The 15,730-nt window shown below is 36.2% G+C and overlaps 2 pseudogenes; one reads left to right on the forward strand and one right to left on the reverse strand.

The window, feature by feature from the left end:
- Positions 1 to 220: 220 nt before the first annotated feature.
- LOC120178023 lies at positions 221 to 2,257 on the reverse strand (annotated as a pseudogene).
- Positions 2,258 to 6,407: 4,150 nt separating this feature from the next.
- LOC120177925 lies at positions 6,408 to 14,113 on the forward strand (annotated as a pseudogene).
- Positions 14,114 to 15,730: the final 1,617 nt, after the last annotated feature.

Genomic DNA, 15,730 nt, shown 5'->3' on the forward strand with positions numbered 1-15,730 from the left:
TAAAAATATTATGAGTATAAAGCTGAGGGAAGGAATATCTACACCCTTCCCAGCCCGTTTACCATTCCTGTACTGCGCTGGACATCCCTCAAATCCTTATCCAAATTTAAATTAATTTCAAAACCTTCAACTATTAGTAGCATATACATAGAAGAAATCAAGAAACTTATATGCAAAGAGGAACAAATATGCAAGCATGCACATTAACATATGACAATAATTATACCAGATGTACCTCATTATGGTCATGAAGCAAAATAGGAGTGTTAGCCACAGGCAAGAAACCAATAGCAGGCAGGCCTAGTAGCGGAAAATTACGAGCATCTGTCGAGGCAGGAAATATCTCAGGCTTTCCTATTTTTCCATTAGTTTTCCTGATAGCTTCTTCCGACAGAGCCCACCATGGATTAGAGCTGTCGGTTGTGGATACAAGCGGCCTTCCCAGGTCATCATGCAGAATACCCTTTCCCCTAAACTGCCCAAAAAGGATGATCAGTTCAAAAAGGTGACTCACGATCTCAAGGTGATGCACATGCCTCAGTTTGGGCGTTCGATGTCATTCGACATTTCCAATGGAACAAGCAGGGGTACAGATTGAACTGTAACATGCCAACATACTAATTCCACCATTGTATGAGTCCGTGAAATGTGATTGCAATCGTCGGACTTTTATCATATTACCGAATACAATTTGTTTTCAAAGAGAAATGTTTCAATATCTTTACCTCAAATGACATGTTTCGTGAAGCAGGAACCCATTCCTCTACTATCCGTTTCTCCAACGTCTCTAGATTGGCCATCGGTGGTATTCGAATGTCAAAACCAGCCTCCGCTTCCGACGGCTGCAAATTCATGACAAAACCCTGGCAGGCAAACAACATAAAAGATGTGAGAGACTGGAATCAAGGAATCACTAGTTGTTTCTACAGATTTGAAGAATATATGTGCATGGATTTCGGTGTGGCAACAAAACTGATTAAAGCAGATAGAATACTCGTCGTAGCAGGAAAAATAAGAACACATCTAATCTCTAATGATCAACTCTAAACACTTCTAACAAGAAAATACAATTTTCCCATTGTCAGAATTCAATTATGCTCCAATAGAACTCATGAAAACAGACCCAAGATTTCATCCTAGCCTAGCAGGATGCCTCATCTTAGGCCTTCCTAAGTTTGCATATCATGTCTTTGCTTTAAAGAGTCATATGCTAATATCTATGATATGCAGTTTGACATTACTCGGACTTGGATGCAAGTTCTTCCATCTAAAAAATTCGATAAACTTACGGTCGGGAAGGGTGTGCCGGCCTTCAGGAACGACATATTAACCGAGATGACTTCGCCTTCGGCCTTCAAACCCGCCTTCACCAAATCAGATTGTGAAGCCCGGAATCTCATGATACTCTCAATGCTCTTATAAAGGTTCTCCATGGCACTGTTATCATAAAGCTTCGCCCCATGTCCGGGTGCTCCAGTCGACTTTATCACCGCCATCCATGGAGCCCTCTCCCCAAAGAATAGCCTATAATTCTCATTAGGGGAAGCCAACCCTGTTTCTCCAAAATAAAAAAAAACTCGTATTTATACAACAATCGCAAGCAAGCTTTAACACACGCGCAAAAAAAAAAGGGTTAATATCTTGTTACTTCACCATCATCAAGCACTATACCGACATTCATATCCTTGAAGACATGAGAGGAAGCAAGCTTCTGAGCACCAGTAAGGCCACCAATTTCCTCATCAGGAACAAAAGTAAAGAGACCGTATTGGGCTAAACCCAGAAATCTTCAACTTACGAACATATATACTGCATCCCGACGCATTTCATATCCTGGGAGCCTCGAGCAAAGCTATTGCCTTGTTCATCGATGTGGGCACTGAAAGGAGGATAAACCCACTTTGAATGTTCAGAGGGGACAATGTCGGTGTGAGAGTTGAGGAGGATAGAGGGAAGAGAAGGGTCCGAGCCTGGCCATTTGAGGAGCACGATTGGCTTGCCTTGGACGAATTCGAGGACTTTGGATTCTAGGGAAATGGAATTGGCTTGGGATAAGAGGAATTGGGTTGATTTTTTGTAGTCTGGGGATGGTTGGGAAGTGTTGATTTGGAGATATTGTTGGAATCTCGAGATGATTTCGGATTCGTCATCTTGGATTGGCGATGTTGTTGAAGTTGCGAGGAGTGGAAGTACAAGTAAAGAATGGATCAGTAGATGAAGAAGATTCAAGCCACCTGGTGTTTCCATTGATGGATTATTGAAACAGTACCAGATCACGGTTTAACTCGTAACATCAGTATTCCTCGTACTTAATAGGCACGTTTCTCAAGAATGACCATTTATATAATTTACATTTCTCATTATGACTTTGATCAAGGCTTTGACTTCTGATGAAGGATTTGACTTCTGATGAAGGATTCCATCTATGCACATCTTACTATTTTAATACATTTCTTAATTATTATTTATTTTGAAATTATAAAATTATAAATTAATATAACATAATTACATTTTAACACCCAAAATAGTAAAATAACGATTTAATCTTTAAAACTTATAAACTAATTTAATGATAAATATAACACTCCTATCTCATATGCGGTCCCATATACGAGATAGAAGTGTAACATAATGTATAAAACATATATTATTTAAAAGTCAGTAAAATTTTGTTTAATTTAAAATCGACGTTTAAAATAATTGAATAGCATTTAAAAAACTATAATATAAAATATTTAAAATACTATTCATTCATCGTATGATAAAAAAGAATTCAGACATATTCGAATAAGATAATCAAAATAAAAATAAGTACATACCAACTATGAATATAAAAAACATAAAAAGATGTCATACTAATTCTAGATGTCTAAACCGGTCTGTCAAAATGTAGGATGTCTTGCCTGGCTCCCTACTCTGCTGACGTTGGTTTCCTTAATGTGAACCAAGCACACGCTAAGTATTCCACTTAGTGAGAACTTATAAAATAATTAGCATATAAAATAAGCAATAGTATATATAATAACATTGTTTAAATAAATCATGCATAAAATAAAGCATAAACAATTATTAAAAATCATTTACTTTAAACTATGTATCAAATATGTACTTTTCTATTTTTATTTCGTATCGTTGCCCATTGTACTATCATGAGAAATCTATGATACATGAGTCATATGAGTGAGGGCTCACTATGCAGTCGAAACTGCTATTAGTAATACGCGTAAAATGCTTTAGGTTACTCCACCTTGTGTATCATTAAGACACCCGAATCATATGAGTAACAATGTCGTATCATATAACATATAAAATACCCTGTAGATTGCACCAGATCACTCCACTTCTACACCATTAAGGCACACGAATCATATGAGCAATCTATATTGATGCAACTCGTAAGTTTGTACTTGTTCACTCCACCTCTTGGCATGCCAATTGTACCATTAGCTCTCACTTACATATAATGGACTTTCTAAAAAAAATCATACACTATTTTGCATGTAATCTAACCATATATTCAATTCGAATAAAATATCGTAAACACTATATTGGGTAGTTCATACCCAAAATCTATACTCAATTACTATTTTAAAAAAACCTTTTAAATAATATCGATCGAGATTGACTCATCGTAAGTCTTCCTCGTATTGTTTCATTAAAAAGTTAGTTGCACTCACTACGCTTTAATGTTATTTTCACTGCACTCTCGAACCTAATCCTTTTCCTTTAGTTCGGTTTGTATTTGGTTTTCAATCGTGATCTACACAGCAACGATTTCCCGACATATCCAATTTCAAATACGAGCTAGTATTTTGACTAATATAATAAACTCGAAAGGGCAGGAAGTAACAAAGCCTTAGAAGTTGTAGTTCTATTCTCACATGCTGCGTCTATCACTAATAATGAACACCCTTGGAAACAACAACGATCTAACCATCATTTTGATTTTGAAAACACTATGTCAACCATTCCAGGAAACCCATATTGCGGCATACATTGATAGAATTGAAACTACAACCATTCATTAATTCAATTTACATTTACAATACAACTTATATTTTACTCTTTCGTATTCTTTCAGCCCACCATTTCCAAATCATTTCAATCTGATCCAAGTTAAAACCAATCAAATTTAACCCCTTCCTCATACATCCTTCAATGGTCGAATGCTTCGCTCTCAATTTCCATTCCAATTCAATTTTATACTTGTTTATAATTCTCCAACACTTCTAAATTCTATTTCTAAATTTAATTCAATGAATTCAAGTCTTCCCTTCATCCACATAAATCACTCACTTCCACCATTTAAGCATGAAACCAAGAAATAATTATACCATCTTGTAGAGAAACTAGGGTAAAACAATTTACTATTTCACATCCTAATTCCAAATCTTAATAAAATTGATCAAAAATGCAAAAGAAAATTTTGGCTCACCTTAGCTATGGGTTTCGGCAGCTTGCTGGAGGAGAAAAAGAATTTCAAGAGAATTCCAACAAAAAGTCTCCCAATGTAGCAATTAAAAATGAATTTTTAGTCATTTTAGGCCAAAAACCTAAATGGCCACTAATGAATTCCTAAATTTACCCCCAGCCACTCCTCCTTCTCCATTTTAATATTATTAAATAACTATAAAATCTCATCTCTCAAATTTTCTTTTAGACCCTCCAATTTTTCAAAATTTCATTTTAATCACTAAATTGCACTATCCTACTTTATAGTGCAATTCTCACCAAATTCCAACTTAAATTCTACTAATTAAAAATATTCATATAATTTTTCTAACCCAAAATTATCTTCCTTCAAATTTTTGTAAACTTCTGATTCGATTTGACTATCTTAATATTCTCCCGATCTTTGTCCTTTAATGAACTTTTAGCACTATCTAGATAAAAAAAATATGAAACCTACTACAATAATTTTCTTGGCTATTTACATACCCAAATTATAAATTTTGAAAATTTATATTTTTAGTCATTTTACTTTTACAACTTTACACTTTAATCCCTAAACTTTTAAAATTTTACATTCAAGTCATTAGTCTAAATTTTGGGATATTACAATAAAACTCTTTTTCAATTCTTATAAAAATATATAGGTATAATGTCAGTTCACCTGATGTTTGTCAAAATAATTATTTTAGCCTTTATTTTTAATATTTTAACCTCTAAAATTTTACTTTGAGACAAAACATTATTTGATTGAATGAAAATCGTTAGTTTACTAACAATTAGTATATGTTGATGGCATGAGATTATAAACATATCCGAGCAATAACATGGTACATGTTATGTGTCGAAAGTGACAACATGGCATATATTGAAAGATGTTGACACGGAACATATTACGTGTTATAAAATGATAACATAAATATGTTATATGTTAAAAATAGATGACATGATACATACAATGTGTCAAAACTGATGATATAAACACTTATTAGTATCGAAAGAGATAATATGACATGTCACGTGTTAAAATGAGTGTCGCAAAAGTATTACATCAGTGAGAAACATTGATTGTTAATCGACTATTGATTTCATCTAATTACTAGATGTCATTTTATCTTAAAATAAAATGTTGAAAGTGAAAGTAATAAAAAAATAGATATTGAAGTGATGATTTAATCAATTATTAAATAATTTTTTTGATATTATAATGATTTAAAATTCAATTTTAACTTAAATTTTTTAAATTTGATTAGATTATCATCGTTGTTATTATATCATCTAAAGAATATTGATTTAAAAATTTATCAAAAAAATTTAATTAATCATTGATATTTGATATATTAATCGACTAATTCAGATCGGGTACTGCAGAGGCGAGGGCGACCCTCCCAACCCAGTTTGCTCCATTCACAAATGCTAGGATTTGAACCATGATTTTTTCAAGGCACCTAGTGCCTTATCCCACTAGACTAACTGGTTGTCGATGAAAATTTATCAATTTATTAATTTACATGTATTTAAGTGTAAAAAAAATATAAAATCAACGTAAATGATAAAACTTAAAAAATATACTAAAAATGAAATGATAAAAGAGAAAGGAAATTTTAAATAGTTGAAAATAAACGTAAGAGGTAGTGGAGACGGGGAGAACGTGAGTAATTAATTAGCCATAAAACCCGATTAAACACACAATGCATCGGCTCAAGCAAATCAAATTCCAACATCTCTGGAGAAGAATTAGTCATTGTCCAAATTAAACGAACAAGAAAGCTCATTCGTCCATTCCATCGCTCTCTGATCTTCTTCTCCTTTAACCTGTAATATTCGATTTTCCATTTCAGAATTTTTGCTGATGAATTCGCGTTTCAATTAACACCCGAATCGTCAAGAGATTTGAAAAAGAATCATAAGCAATCAAATGAATGTGATGTTCGTTACAGAAGCGACGTGAACGGATAATGTTGACTTCGCAAACGCTCGGAGGACCGTCGCGGTGCGGCCGTGTTCTAGGCCCGCCTCTCGACAAGATCATCAAGAACGCCGCGTGGCGAAAACACACTCACCTCGTTTCCTCATGCAAATCAGCCCTCGACAAGCTCGAGACCCTCTCCGACACCGGTTTGTCCGATCCGACGTCACCGCTGCTAGGCATTTCGTCTGCCGACGCCAACTTCGTACTCAACCCGATCCAACTCGCCTTGGAAACAAATTGCGCCAAAGTCGCCGAGCCCGCCCTCGAATGCACTTTCAAATTGTTCTCGTTCGGCCTATTTCGTGGCGAGATCCATAACAACGTATCCAATCCGATCCTGTACAAGATCGTCGAAGGCGTTTGCACAGTCGGCGGCATCGGCGAGGAACCGCTCGAGCTCGGGGTGTTACGAGTTTTGCTTGCCGCCATCCGATGTCCTTGCGTTTTGGTCCGGGGTGATTGCTTGATTAACGTCGTTAGGACTTGTTATAACATATATTTACGCGGTTTAAGCGGGACAAATCAGATCTGCGCTAAGTCCGTTCTAGCGCAGATTGTGCTAATTATATTTACCCGAGCGGAGGAAGATTCCATTGATGTTCCGATCAAAACGGTGTTTGTTAGTGAGCTTTTAGAGTTCAGTGATAAGACTTTAAATGAAGGGAGTTCCATTTATCATTGCCAGAATTTTGTTAGCGAGGTTATGAATGCTAGTGAAGGGGTTCCGGATTTGAAGCTTTCGCAGCAGAGTAAGGATCAGGAGTTGCAAAATGTGGAGCTCAAGGTGTCGAAATGGGAGGAGGTGGAGGAGATTGGGGAGGAAGAGACGAAGGAAGGGGCGGATTCGGGTTCTAATGGGATTAGTAAAATTAGGGAGGACGGGTTTCTTGTTTTTAAGAATTTGTGTAAATTGTCGATGAAGTTCTCATCTCAGGAGAATGATGATCAGATCCTTTTGAGAGGGAAGACACTGTCTTTGGAGCTCCTCAAGGTTGTTATGGATAATGGGGGTTCCATTTGGCGCTCGAATGTGAGGCAAGTAATTTTTTTTTTACTTTTTTCACGTTGGGTTCTGATTTTATATAGTAAATAGTTATGATTGTTTGCACGTTGCCATATTACTTTGGGCTTTATTGGATTTCTTTTTCTCACGGTTGTTGGCCTGCTAACACAACCATTGTTGCGTGTCATGTACTACTGGTGATAAATTCTGCAGTCTTCAGTTAAGTAATTCTAATGTTCTTATATTCTGCGATACAAAATTGCAGGTTTCTTAATGCAATTAAGCAGTTCCTCTGCTTATCGTTGTTAAAGAACAGTGCATTGTCAGCAATGACAATTTTCCAGCTCCAGTCTTCTATTTTTATGAGCTTGTTAACGAAATATAGAACAGGGTTGAAAGATGAAATTGGAATATTCTTTCCCATGCTTGTCCTCCGGGTTCTAGAGAATGTTCTACAGCCAAGTTTTGAACAGAAAATAACAGTCCTTAACCTATTGGAAATATTGCTGTAGATTCACAGATTATCGTTGATATATTTGTGAACTATGACTGCGATGTGGATTCACCAAACATATTTGAAAGGTATTCCCCCCGCTCCCCAATAATTCTTCGTACTAGTGTTTGACGTGACTGCTGCTTTCATGTCATCAAATGCGTTCATCGTGTCATATTTTCTAGATAAGTATTCAATGATCATTTTGTGAAATCCTATTTTTCACTTTTTTTTTTTTTTGCAAAAGGTAGGTGAACTTGGGAATTAACTCTAGCACCAATATTGTTTGATGTTCCCATTGCGTGCTTCAGCTTCATTTCTAGTGTAACATTTTAATTCACATTCTTTACTTCCTCAATAACTCACTCCAGTAAAATGTTTGAAAACACTTGTTATCCGTTCATATGTGAAATCATCCATAAATGTGAAGCCTATTATGTTCTCTCAAATTTTGATCGAAGATGGTAGCTCTACTGAAGAATGAATTCAAGAACCTGTCATTTGGTGGTGTTCTAGGAGCGTGCTTTAGCATCTCTTCTATGTATTTTGTTTTCTTGAAAATTCTATTCTTTATTTTTTAATGTGTTGCACTTAATAAAAATGTATTAAAACTCTTATAATTCCCTCAGATATTTGCAGGATTGTTAACGGCCTTTTAAAAACAGCTCTAGGACCACCACCTGCTTCAACCACTACCTTGTCTCCGGTCCAGGATATTACTTTCCGGCATGAATCAGTAAAGTGTTTGGTTAGCATCATTAAGTCAATGGGAGCTTGGATGGACCAAAAGCTGGCAGTAGGTGATTCTGTCTTGCGTAAGAGCTTCAAAAGTGACACTTCGTTAGCGCGCTTTTCGAATCTGACTGCAGAAGATGGAACGGTCCCTGATTTCGAGTTGCAGCAAGAAGTGAATTCCGAATTGTCAAATGCTGCTACACTTGAGCAACGGCGGGCTTACAAGATTGAACTTCAGGTTAGTTGATGCTTTGTGTCGGAATCGAGCATGACTGTGTCTTCATGTATAACATAATTATTTAGCATCCAAAATATCGGAGAGGGCTGCTTTAATATATCATGAGGATTTTCCATACTATTATTGGGTTCCTACTCTCTCACGTATTTTTATATAGCTTATGGTCAGTCTTCTTCTTTTCTTCACAAGCTTGGTTTTAACGATGGCTTTACTGGGTTTTATGCAGAAAGGTGTCTCGTTGTTTAACAGGAAGCCATCTAAAGGCATTGAGTTTCTTATAAACACCAAAAAGGTTGGCAACTCTCCGGAGGAGGTGTCTTCTTTTCTGAAGAATAACACTTCTGGGCTGAATGAAACAATGATTGGTGATTATTTGGGTGAAAGGGAGGAATTTGCTCTGAAAGTCATGCATGCTTATGTAGATTCATTTGATTTCAAATCTATGGATTTTGGTGAAGCAATAAGATTCTTCCTACAAGGCTTCAGATTGCCAGGAGAAGCGCAGAAAATTGACCGCATCATGGAAAAGTTTGCAGAGCGCTATTGTAAATGCAATCCTAACTCATTTACTAGTGCAGATACTGCCTACGTACTGGCATATTCTGTCATAATGCTCAACACTGATGCCCATAATAGCATGGTCAAAGAGAAGGTTTGTTTCTCCAGCACATTATCAAATTGAGAGCTTTTGCTTACATTCTTATATATGCGTACTCTTTTTTTTTTAAGAACTCCTACCTGATCTATTTTGGGGCTTGTAAGCCATTCTGGCGCTTTATATTCTTGTGTCAATAATATGGAACACCTCTATGTACTCTTGCACATTATGTTCTTAAATATAACGGATAAAATTTACAAGTGATTGGATTCTGTTCTTATTTCTATTTTATGTTGCTTCTGCATTCAGATGACCAAGTATGATTTCATTCGAAACAACCAAGGAGTAGATGACGGCAAGGATTTACCTGACGAATATCTTTGTGCCCTTTACGATCAGATTGTGAAAAATGAAATTAAGATGAATGCTGATTCTTCTGTTCCCCAAAGCTTCCAGGCGAACAGCTTAAATAAGTTACTGGGTTTGGACGGTATACTCAATTTGGTCACTTGGAAGCAAGCAGAAGAAAAGGCATTGGGTGCAAATGGGTTTCTTATAAGACAAATCCAAGAGCAGTTTAAGGCAAAGTCAGGAAAATCAGAGTAAGTTTTAATCTAATCCATTTTGACGATGGTCAGTTAGACAAGGAATAGTTGATGTTTGGCTCTAAAATCAAATTCATGTCTTGAATCGTAGTCTCAATTCAATAGTTTTGACAGTGTTCCTTCTTTATAGAATTGTCTGTGAGCTTCAGATGAGTTTTTCACTTGTTTTTATATACGAGTAGAAATGTTATAAAACATTTTCTGCAGCCCACAGGTTATATAATATACGTTGGTTGAGAATGAATTCATTTGATTTTTGTTTCTTGTCTAGCACAAAATATGATAAGAGAACAACATGCATCATTAAGCAAAGAGGACTTTGTTCTTGTACCTTTCTCAGTATACAATTTCCATCCCCCTATTTTAAAGTGATTTATTTTTTCATCTAGCATGCCAAATTTTCCCAGTCGATATGCATGATGTTTAGTACATTTTTTTCTTTGCTTTGCAGGTCTGTGTATCATTCTGTTTCAGATGTAGCAATCTTGAGGTTTATGGTGGAGGTCTGCTGGGGACCTATGCTAGCTGCATTCAGTGTCACGCTTGACCAGAGTGACGATAGAATTGCAACCACTCAATGCTTACTGGGCTTTCGACATGCTGTTCATGTAACTGCAGCAATGGGAATGCAGACACAGAGAGATGCTTTTGTCACATCAACGGCAAAGTTCACCTTTCTCCATTGTGCTGCCGACATGAAACAAAAGAATGTTGATGCTGTAAAAGTAAGTATTTTTGCACATAATAACAAAGAATCAAAATTTTCGCCTGGTTTTATTGTACACACGAAAGAGTTAGAATTGCAGCATCTCAATCTTTCTATGAAGAGCCTTGCACAGCAGATATAAAACAGATCTTTTGTTGTATTTCATATTTTCATCCTTTATAGGTCCTTATTCTTGGCTTTTGCTTGACTGTAGAACATCAATCGAAGTAGAAGCAATTAGAAACTTGTGATGGTTTTTTTTCTTTTTTGAGAAAGAAAATTGTGATGGTTGAATAATAAAAGTTTTCCAATTTTCGTTAGTGAAGTAGATTTGAGAAATGCATCAAATTTTGTTAGCAATATTTGCATGTGTATAGTGTAAGTTCCTTTCAGTGATGTGTACTTTTTTATATCTCACTTTTGAAACATTTTACAATACAGGCAATAATTTCTATTGCCATTGAAGATGGTAACCATCTTCAGGAAGCCTGGGAGCATATATTGACATGCCTGTCCAGAATTGAGCATTTGCAACTGTTGGGGGGAGAAGGTACACCAACTGATACATCTATTTTATCTGTGCCTACTGTCGAAACCGATGAAAAGTTGCCAAAACATGCTAGTTTTCAATCTCTGAAGAGAAAAGGATCACTCCAGAATCCAGCTGTAATGGCTGTTGTCCGAGGAGGTTCTTATGATAGTACCGCTGCTGGAGTCAACAGTTCAGGACTGGTAACTCAAGAGCAGATTAATAACTTCATTGCAAACTTAAATTTATTGGAACAGATAGGGAGTTCCGAGCTGAACCATGTTTTCCTACATAGCCAAAGATTAAACAGTGAAGCAATAGTGGCCTTTGTGAAGGCACTTTGCAAAGTTTCGATAACGGAGTTGCAGTCTCCAACAAAACCCCGTGTGTTTAGCCTCACGAAACTTGTTGAAATCGCGTAAGATTATTAAATCATTTTCTAAAAGAAAATTCCATAGCATGCTAGTTCCAATAGTATCTCCCTCCTTTGTGTGCCTGTGGAGAATGCTTACTCTAGAATGTTATGTTGCAGGCACTACAATATGAACCGCATCAGATTAGTTTGGTTTCGCATATGGGATGTTCTCTCAGATTTCTTTGTTTCAGTTGGCCTGTCTGAGAATTTATCGGTAGCGATTTTTGTGATGGATTCATTGCGGCGGCTTGCTATGAAATTCTTAGAACGTGAGGAGCTGGCAAATTACAATTTCCAGAATGAATTTTTGAGGCCATTTGTGATTGTTATGCAAAAAAGCAACTCTGTAGAAATAAGAGAATTGATAGTTCGATACGTTTCTCAGATGGTCCTCAGCCGCGTCAGTAGCGTGAAATCTGGATGGAAAAGTGTGTTTATGGTATGCTAATGGCTCGTATATGATTTCCATTGTCATGCAGTTCCTACAGCTTCTCTATTCACACTAGTTTGTCTTTTTTTCTTAGGTGTTCGCAGCTGCTGCTGTGGATGAGCGGAAGAATATCGTCCTGATAGCTTTTGAGACCATGGAAAAAATAGTTCGAGAATACTTTCATCATGTAACCGAGACAGACGCTGCCACTTTTACTGACTGTGTAAGATGCCTAATCAAGTTCACAAATTGCAGGTTTGACAGTGATGTTAGCCTTAATGCTATTTCGTTTCTCCGGCTTTGTGCTGTCAAACTTGCTGAGGGAGGGCTTGTTTGCGTGGATAAGAGCTCCGATCACGGTTCAAACATTTCAGTTGCAACTAAGAACGATTCTGATCTACAAAGGTTTGCTGATATGGATGTTCAGGCATCCTTTTGGATTCCTCTGCTATTGGGTAACCTGCCAGTTTATTTACTTACACCCTATAAATTTGTTCACACTTCCATGACAATGGAAGTAAGAACTAGTTTGTTCAACATGTATATGTTGCTGTCTTAAGTTAGAATTGCGATATGTCGTTTTCAGGTTTATTGGAACTAACATCGGACTCGAGGTTAGCTATCCGAAAAAGTTCGTTGGAATTGCTTTCCAACGTCCTGAAGGATCATGGTCATCTTTTCTCACGAACATTCTGGATTGGTGTTTTTAACTATGTTGTTCTCCCCATATTTAATGGTGCATCTCCTGTAACACAGGGTTCACCGACTTCAAAATCTCCTCGTTCCGGTAGAAGTCCATGGGACCAAGAGACTTCTGCCACAACAACGCAGAGTCTTGTAGATATATTTATAAGTTTTTACGATGTGTTGAGGTCCCAACTACCAAAACTGGTTTCTGTACTGGCAGGATACTTGAAGAGTTCAATAAAGGGCCCTGCAAGCACCGGGGTCACTGCAATGTATCGTTTAACGGTAGAGTTAGGAAGCAGACTTACAAAAGACGAATGGCAGGAAATCCTTCTAGCTATAAAAGAAGCAGCCTCGGCGACATTGCCCGGGTTTATGAAGATTTTAAGAACCATGGATGACATCAAGTTGCCCGAGAATTCTGAATCCTCTACTACTACTGAAACAAGTTCCGAGCAAGGATTGTGCAAGGATGACATCGAGGACGATAATCTGCAAACCGCGGCTTACGTGATCTCGAAAATGAAGAGTTACATCGAGGTCCAGCTGCTCATCATGCAGGTTCTCCCATTGCACAGCCTCTATTCTTGCATATGCTAATTACGACACGATCATATTTGTTTGGAATTTCATCATTTCAGGTCATAACCGATATATACAAAATGAACCTATACTTCCTGGCAGCTGCCAACGTTAAAGTCATTGTCGAGACATTTTCTTCCATCACATCGCATGCTCAGCAACTGAACTCGGAAACCGCCCTGCAGAAGAAAATAAAGAAGATATGCTTGGCATTGGAGATCTCCGAACCGCCCTGGTCCACTTCGAGAGCGAGGCGTACCAAAACTACCTCAACTTCCTCCAAGATCTAGTAAAAAACAATCCATCCACCTCTAGGGACATGAACCTAAGATCACTAGTGGCAGTGTGCGAAAAAATATTGCTGATATACCTCAGCTGTACCAACTACGCGCCCGAAAAGAAATCGGTCGAGATGCCGGTAACTCATTGGATTCTCCCATTGGGGATAGCCAGAAAGGAGAAAATGGCAGCTCGAACGCCTCTGCTCGTGTCGGCGTTGAAGGCATTGAGTTGCTTGGAGAGGGATTCATGCAGAAATTACATTGCAGACATCTTTCATCTGCTGGTCGATCTGGTCCGAAGCGAGCATGGCTCGACCGAAGTTCAACATGCTCTAAGCAACATATTCCAGGCATGTATAGGCCCAATAATAATGCTTTAAGTTCATCATGTTACAGAATGTTGCATATTTTGATCATTATAACCCAAGATACAGTTCTATGTTTATTTATTTAGCACATATTGATTATATAAACCTAAACTTTTCATCAAATTCGATTTCATCCCTATATATAAAATCTTATCAAAACCTATCAATTCCGAGTTAAATTTCCATCACTAGCCCGAACTTTTTTTTAAAGATCCAGTGAAGATATATGATTTTTATGATCTCTTAACTAAACCGGTGCAGATAATAATAATCTAAACATGACAATTCTACAGTCAACATTTTCATGTTAAATATTTTCCAATTTGGTTGGCCCGACCATGCTTATATATATGATAGCAACAATATGATTTATATATGATTTTCTCTGGAGAAAACTTTGACACACAGTCCAAGTCTTCAGCACGTGGTGATGAATACTCATCATTTTGAAGAAAAATAACCCTTCAATTCTATCGTCTATTTCATATTATTTTTTTGTCTATTACAAAGGTGGTGAGCAACTTCAATTCTATTACGTAACACAAGAAAAATATATATGAACCGTATAGTATCATTTTACAAAATGATAGTCGACGGCATAAATTAATTCTCTGTGTAAGAATAAATTTCATTTATATTGTACACTGTTGGATATATACAAATAGATGATTAAGATTAAAATTTTGTGTATTTGAGTATTGAACTCAGACTCGATAGATCTTAATCTGATTTAATATTATAAGATGGATTTTTTTTAAATACATATTTAGACATAAATAATTGAAATAATACTTATCTCTATGATTTTCAATTACATCTCTATTTTACCTAATAAAAATGTGTGAATTTTACTCCAAATTTTAAGTTAGATTTTAGGTATAAAGTCTCTTTACACCAGGTCGGATTGATTTTAAATCAATCAAAAATCCGATTCAACTCATGTTCATCCTTAACTTATATTATCTACCTGTTTTTCAAAGTATAAAAATTTCTTTATTTTCAACTACAACTTTCAATCATTCATTCATATTCATTCAACAATTCGAATCAATTTAATATATATATATATATATATATATACACATCAAACCACTTGTTCAATAATAATAGTAATCAATTGCATGCATCCTATTTTGAATTTGCATGCCATAGACTGACATTCAGCCTTGTTTTTCATGGAAACCAGCGGCGTTTAAGAAAATATAAGTTATTTCTTATTTAATGAAATACTTTCAAATGATTCAAAATCCATCATATAATACAGCGATGAATTGTCTTTATTTTAAGAAAAATAACAAAATATTTTATTTAAAAAATCATTTGAATTAAATTTTAATTTATAAAATATTTATTAAATTATTATGAAATGGTCAGAGCAACCTATGATAATGGTAAGAATTCGATAAATGTAAAGATTATTTTATAATTTTTTAAACGTTTAATGGCCAAAACAAATATTTCAGAATGGTTTAATGACCTATCGTGTACTTTACCCAAAAGAAAAATGAAATACCCAGGAAAAGTGCCACAAAACTTTGCAGCCTTTTATCACGTGCCAGATACTGTAAGCCTTTTATCTTCACGAGCTCTTCCTCAAATCCTATAAATACTGCCTCCCGCCCTTTATCCCTGGCATCTC

The sequence above is a fragment of the Hibiscus syriacus genome, unplaced genomic scaffold (genome assembly GCF_006381635.1).
Source record: "Hibiscus syriacus cultivar Baekdansim isolate YM2019G1 unplaced genomic scaffold, ASM638163v2 tig00112343_pilon, whole genome shotgun sequence".
Taxonomy (NCBI): domain Eukaryota; kingdom Viridiplantae; phylum Streptophyta; class Magnoliopsida; order Malvales; family Malvaceae; genus Hibiscus; species Hibiscus syriacus.